The 7,218-nt window shown below is 47.5% G+C and overlaps 1 pseudogene; it reads right to left on the reverse strand.

The window, feature by feature from the left end:
* Positions 1–775: 775 nt before the first annotated feature.
* Positions 776–2,795, reverse strand: LOC143587250 (polyphenol oxidase I, chloroplastic pseudogene; annotated as a pseudogene).
* Between the last annotated feature and the right edge of the window lie 4,423 nt (positions 2,796–7,218).

Below are 7,218 nucleotides of genomic sequence, written 5' to 3' on the forward strand. Positions count from 1 at the left end.
ACGCCATGACTTTATATTATAATTGCCATGACTTTATGTTATAGTTGCCTTGTGGTGTCAATATCTAATGCTTAATATTTACAAAAGTGAAAATGAGACTTCTAGATAATAATAAAACGATGGGTCATCCACAAAATCGCCATCTTAGATGACCTTTACTTATGTGTCTCTTATGGATTGTGGGGTAAACTTTTTTTCCTTGCAACTAACTTTTTATCCTTCTTTCAGTTTTTTGAAAAACAATGTATCACAATCTTAACAAAATTAAAGTACAAGTTTTTTTCAAAATAAGATCAACTATTACTCTCGGGTACCGGTAAATTAAACAAAGACATAAACTACAAGTTTTTTTCAAAATAAGATCAACTATTACTATCGAGAGTGTCGGTAAACGGTTGATTTAAATTAAAACGGTTTAAATAGATTACCTTGTTTTACTCTTATAAACAGATTTAAACAAAAATTGTGGTTTTCAGTAAAATAATACGATCCAAAATCCGAATACCACAAAGGGCCTGATCTAAAAGAAATACCCATTATAAAGATTAAAAGAAATTCGATGGCCCTTCTTCAAATATTATCAAGAATCTTATTTCTTAATCTGCAAGTTATTTTATTTTGATTATGAATTTATTTCTTAGTTTGATTATATTTCCATCTTATCTTACTTTCTTTAAATATCGTTAAATTTTTTAATAACTACTGACTTTCTTTAAATATCGTTAAACTTTTTAATAATAACTACCGGTGCTTTTAATAAATGTTATATTTGAAGAAGAAAAATACTTCAACTTTATTAATAACATGATCTTATTCAAAAGCCATGATAACTCCACATAATGAGTATCTTAGGCTACACCAAGGTACACACCAAACCATGATAATGCTAACACAACACACATTTCAGGCTCCTAGCGAGCCATTTATGCCACGAACCAACCATGACCGTCTAGGCTTTAGGAATAGGAACCAACTCGATCTTGATTTCGCCAACGGTGAGATCCTCACACCCTGTCCTCGGCACCAATGTGACCGTTGCATACTCCTCACCTTCAGTGTTTGTGTCCTCCAACAATTCGTTTAGCCCAAACCTCGCGGTACTCGTCATAATCATGCTTCTCTTAGCATTATGCGGAATCTGTGCAAACCCACCCGCGTACTCGGGATCACACGGGGTAGTAAAAACACCATCCTTAAGTTTGTCATTCACAAACACATCAAACTTGACAAACTTCCCACTATCATACCTAATCTTCTTGATCAACAACACCTCGTTTGCTTGTTCCTTCTCTTCCTCGGTCCTGATAACAGCCGGCCGCTTCACACGAACCTTAAAGATCTGGTTTAGACGCACCGGGAACTTGGTTTGTTCCACCGTCTTCACATCTCCAGTCGTCGCAACCTGGGCATTCTTTCTACGTTGCGGTGGGCGACTATTGCGCCACGGGAACACTTCCTTAGAGTTTTCGACGAAATTATACTTGAGCTTGTCAAGATTCACACAATCCTTGTTATAAACACGGACAAGATCCTTATTCTCGTCATAGAACACATACGACGCGTTTAACCAATCAGGATCCGTTATATCAACGTGTCCCGGAAGGCGTAATTCCTTCCATAGCTTCCACATACGGTCCACATTCGCGTGGTGGATATAAAACACGGGGTCATACCCCGCGGAGTAGAAGTTACCCATGTCCTCATTATTAGGCTGGTTTGGGTCACCTACCCATCTGTGTACCGCCGTGTGGGACCCAGCTTCCACAGACCCCACAGATGGGTCCCCATTTGCCACGGGGTCATCCCCCGCGACGTATTTTCCCCCAAAGAAGCTAAGTTGATCACCTCCATGTCGTACCAAGTCTCGGTACACTGTACTCAAATTGCATGCTACTTGTTGCTGGTCAGGAATATCCTTATCCTTACCATCATAATCAAGATCGATTATTCGATCTTTGATATGATTAGCATCCCTGTATTGGTCATACAACGGGTTTGATGCATCGCCCAGGAAGATATTCGAAATGGGCATCCCTTGGGTTCGTCCCATTTCCAGTATGGTAATGCGAAATCGGGTTCGTTGATCAAGCTTCCGAGGATTCTTTCGTAGAAATAAAGGTACCAACGATGGAAGGGAAAGAAGAGCCATGAGTTGTGAATCTAGATATCGATATCAGGGAAACCGCTATCGACTTGAGTGTACCCCCCATTGCAGTAAGCACAATGGATTTTGGCTTGGCTGACGAAGCTGCGTGGATCGTCATCCGGGAGAGCTCGCATGGCTGCGATGGCGCGTTTGTAATCGTCGACTTGCTTCTTAGTCCCTTTATGTGCCGGCCATCTCATTCGCACGTTCTTGTCTTTTGGAAATTGGAAATCTTTTATTTTTTTTCCGAGGTTAGGAGGACAGCATTTTCTTGTCCTGATTGCGTCCTCCTTGTTGCCAATTCCTGCACTCGCGTCCTTGCAAATGGACGTGATGTCAGGAGCTGTTATGGGAGCAGCTAGTGCTCCCGGGATGTTGACGGCCGTGTAGAGGCCGCCAAGTCCCACTAAGAGGTTCCTCCTGTCTACATTAGAAGGTACAAGTTTTTGTGCTTCAGGGAGTACAAGTTTCTTGTCATTGTTATTATTATTATTATCATGTGCATTGTTGCATGAGACTCTAAACCCTTGGGTTTTGGTGGTTCGAGTCTTGAGTGCTGATTGGTTGTTAGTGGAAGTAAAAGTGGAGGTGAGTGGAAGTAGTGAGGAAGACATGGTGAGAAGAATGTGTGTTTCAAAATGCGAACTTTGAGGTCTATTTATTAAGGATTCTGAAGAAACACTAAGTGAACCCACGGGCAGATTATAGATAATCTGGGGGTTAAGTAATGTTTCCCACGAGAATGAGGTCTAGCAGAGAAGGTTGTTCTTCAGGGGACCTACAAAACAGACACCGTAAGCTCGTCACTGAGAAGGGGGGGGGGTTCCTCCTTGTGACCACCCTCCGGCGTGAGAATCAGACTAGATTGCTCTGAATATAAGTGTATATTAAGAGATTGCTAGATAAGATTGAGATATCAGATGATGTCCTTACCATTCCAAGGTGTTGGAGTATTTATAGCCGAAGGTAGGTTTCCAAGCAGGTACAGCCGGCTGAATAGTATTCCTGTTCTACCAACAGTGGACGTACGCACAGGCCATGCTGGTTGGTGGATAGGTTACGGCCAACAGTAATAAGGTCGGTTGTATACTGTTCCTTTACTGCCGGCTACGCACTGTTCCACCAACTGTAGGCTGCGCACGTCCCCTCGTAAGGGTTGGTGAGTAGGCAGCGGCTAATAGTGACAAACAGTACTAGAGGGTGCTCCTCCTCGTATTGTTGTCGGTGAGCTGTCACCCTGTGATTAGTTCATGGGCTGCTCTGGTCAAATTGTCTGTTCCGCCCATACCTTAGTAGGTATAGTACGAAAGACCTTCCAGAAGCATACGGACTGGCTCATTTAGGCGGGAGTGTTCCCGCCTTGCTCATTCCTTCATGTGACTACTGAAGTAACGAATGCCTTGTGCGTGTAGCTTTGCTGTTAGTGCGGGTAGCCTTCCCTGATGGCTTGTATCCGCATCTGCGGGAACAGGCGGGGTACTTCACCATTGGGAGGCTTTCCCTGCGGGTACAGCTGGCGTACTGCGCGTAAGGTTCTTTGAGCATGGTGGGTCCTGCTGGAGCAGTTGGTCATTGCGCAGACGTCCCTGTTCAAGGTGAGTCTTGCGGGTCCAACTGGGCTCTGCTGGGACCTACCTCTTCAAGTCCCCCCAGTCCAATGTTCTTCTCATGAATTATTAATAAGTGAGGTGAACTTTTGGACTTAGCAAGGGGTTTTGAAAAGGGTTTAGTTTTTCGGTTTTCCGTGGTGATTCATCCCGCGGTTTTCCTGATGTCACGCAGAAATTCCCGACTTTTCTGCTTGATCTTTGGGTGTGAAGCGGGTAGGTTTGTAACCTCTTTGCACGTCAGGAGCGTTGAGTCCCACTTGTGTGGATTCTCCATGGGGTCTTGGTGGTTTTCGACATAGTGATCAATTATGCTAAAACCACCAATTCCATCTTGGAGTTTCAAACAATATAGTTCTCGACGTTCCCGTCGTGCGGGGATGTTATTCACGTTTCCGCAAGCATGGCCCAGAAGATCCTTCTTGGTTTGAATTCCCTGCAGAGTGCTAAGTACGTGAAGGGTTTTGCCTTGACACTGTACCCGCACTCGTCTTACGGTTACTTTACTTCCAATGTATTCCTGGCGTCAATTCCCTGCGGGTGCTAAGTATGTGAAGGGTTTTGCCTTGACACTGTACCCGCATCCGTCTGACGGTTACTTAGTTGCCAAGTTATTCTTGGCTTCAATTCCCTGCGGGTGCTAGGTATGTGAAGGGTTTTGCCTTAACACTGTACCCGCATCCGTCTTACGGTTACTTGGTTGCCAAGGTAAGGGGTATTTTCCCGCTCACTTTTGAATCTTTTTGAATTTTGAATTTTGAAATTCGAAGAGTTGGTGAAATGATAAGAACAGTCCAAACCTCTGAAACGTCGTGCGACGGTTTCTTCTGACTGTGTCAGGACGTGCAGGAAGTTATGGTGACGTGACAGTACATGGTCATTCCAGACGCTTTTTCAGGCGCGTGGGCGCGATTTTTCGGGCGCGTGGCCGCGAAATTAATGGTATGCGTCCTGTCAACAGCTGTTGCCAGCTTGCTTTTTGCCACGTGTCATAGTTTCATTGCACCTTCGTTTTCTCTCTCTTCCGCATTAATTTCATCGCATTAATTGCGATTAGTATATAAAGGGGGAGAGGGTTCTTTGTAATCCACACTTTCACTCTTCTCTTCATCTTCTTTGCGATTTCCGGCGAATACTAACCTTTTCAGGCAAGCATTCTCCCGAAATCGTTTTCTTCTTCTTTTACAAGATGTCTCGTGATCTCGAATCTACGGCTGATGATAAGAGTACTGCTGGCGAGTGCCAGTGTGCTCTACCTGGCGACCTGTATCGGTACGTCGTCAGGAAGTTCATGCTCGAGTCTCTCGAGCCTGAGTTTCCTGAACCCCACCAGACGGTGTACGATGCCCCCAGAGGCAAGATCGGGGTTTATGCTGCATTCTTTGTCTATGGGAATCTTAGGTTCCCATTGACAAAGTTTGTTTACCGTGTCCTTGAGAGGCACGGTGTTCATTTGACCGAGTTGCACCCCATGGCGATCGCTAAGATTCGCCACTTTGAGTGGGTGTGCCGGATACTGGGCATTGAGCCCTATGTTGACCGCCTGATGACCTTCTACACTTGGAGGTGCATCCAGGGGTGGTACACGTTGACAACCCGGATTAAGGGTTTAAAGATCTGCGCGACCGAGCGCAGTCTTCGCTCGTGGAAGCGGGAGTTCTTTTTCATATCCGCTCGCGCCATCCCCATTGCCATGAAATTCAAGAACGGGCAAGCACTTCCCAGCCTTCACGCCTCCAGCTACCAGGAGGCGGAATGGTTTGCGAAGATATCTCGGGTCCAATCTCCGGTTTACCGGTTTGCGGAGTCCGGGATGGTGATGCTGGGGATGAGCCGGGTGTGGAAGGAGGCTGATGCGCGCAAGATTCCGATCGTCCTCGAATACGGTTCGAACTCTGTTCCTTACGGTATGCCTTTTTCCCTTTTGTTGATTTTGAATTTCTTCTAACTTCTTTCCTGTTTATTTCAGAGGGGAACGACTTGCAGTCGCTCCTGAACCCGCGGGAGGCTGACAGTCCCGCACGGATGGGTACTCGCGCTCTAGATGAGAACGAGTTGCCCATCCTAGAACAAACGGCGGATCGGTTCGTGGAGGTCTATCCGCTAGGCCATGAGATCCTTAGCGCACGTCGGCCAGGTAAGGCGCTCTTCGACCCTCGACCCCTCAATGTTGAAACCTCTGCTGGAATTCCTGTAATCGTATGTTCTGATGAAGAATCCGCAGATGGTCCTCCGTTGGTGCGGAAGAAGAAGGCTGCCGGCGGGAAGGGGAAGGAGAAGGTGGCCTCCACAGCCGATCCAGCGCCTCGGTCTGACTCGGAGACCGAGAGCGAAGAGGTGGCGGGGAATCCCGGTGGTGACAAGATCATTCCGGAGGCTGTGACAACTGTCACCGAAGAGCCCAGGATGACAACGGTGACCGGCGTGAAGAGGCCGGCTCCGTCGGGTTCATCCCCGCCCGTCCGTACTTTCAGGCTCAAGAAGACCCGTAAGTACAAATTTCCTTTAGCTTTAATCTTCATAGCTTAATATCATTTAACACTTGTCTTCTTTACGCAGGCGTGGATGTTGACGCATTCCAGGGTGGAGCGCAGGGGAGTACCTCCCCGCCAATGACGGTAGGCCCGGTCAGCCTACCTGAGGCGACGACCCAGGCGGCTGCGTCTGCGCCTGCTTCCACTGGTTCAGTTGCTCACTCCGTTGAGCCGAATGCTCCAGTTGTGATGACGTCACCGCCGGCTGTGAGTGCTATTTTTACAGCATCTTTCACCGAGCCGGCGGTAACTTTTGCTGCGGATTCCGCGGCGGCTGCTACCATGCCCCCGCCATCGGCAACGACGGCCGATCCATCAGGTACGCATGGGGCTTCTCGCCAATCTCTGCCACCTTCCCATCTGCCTGACCTCTTGGATGGATTTCCGTTGGGTTCAGGTGATGGGTTCGGCGGCTATCGGCCTGTAATTGACCCTACAGGTGCGTAGGGTTCTTTTGGCCCATTTATATATATTTTTTCTTTATCATCTTTTCCTAACTGCTTTACGTTTTTTGCAGTGTCGGATTCCAATGAAGTGTATGTTCCACGATGGAACATTCGCCGAGGAACAACCCTTCGTACTCCTGTGGAGTGCGTGGAATGGGCTCGTCACGCTGCTCCCAGTGGTGCGTTGGGGGAAGCCATGGCTAGCTACCAGGAGGGTAGGCTAACCAATGAGCTTCGGGTTCTCCTGGCCCGGATGCAGCCGCGTGTCGAGCTGCTTTGTCGTGAAAACGACAAGTTAAAAGCAGCTCGCCTTAAAGAAGTGGCTCAGGCGCGGGCTGTCCGGGAGGAGAACCAAAGGCTTTCCGCCGTAGCTGCGGAAAAAGAGAAGGCCTTCAAGGCCCTCGAGGTTGAAGTTCAGGCACGACTCGAGGCCCGTTCCAAGGCTGCCCAAGCTGTTAATGAACAGCTTCGGCTGGCCAAGGAAA

The sequence above is a fragment of the Bidens hawaiensis genome, unplaced genomic scaffold, assembly GCF_021521415.1.
Source record: "Bidens hawaiensis isolate Kalapana, Puna unplaced genomic scaffold, B.hawaiensis_p1.1 tig00035425_1, whole genome shotgun sequence".
Taxonomy (NCBI): domain Eukaryota; kingdom Viridiplantae; phylum Streptophyta; class Magnoliopsida; order Asterales; family Asteraceae; genus Bidens; species Bidens hawaiensis.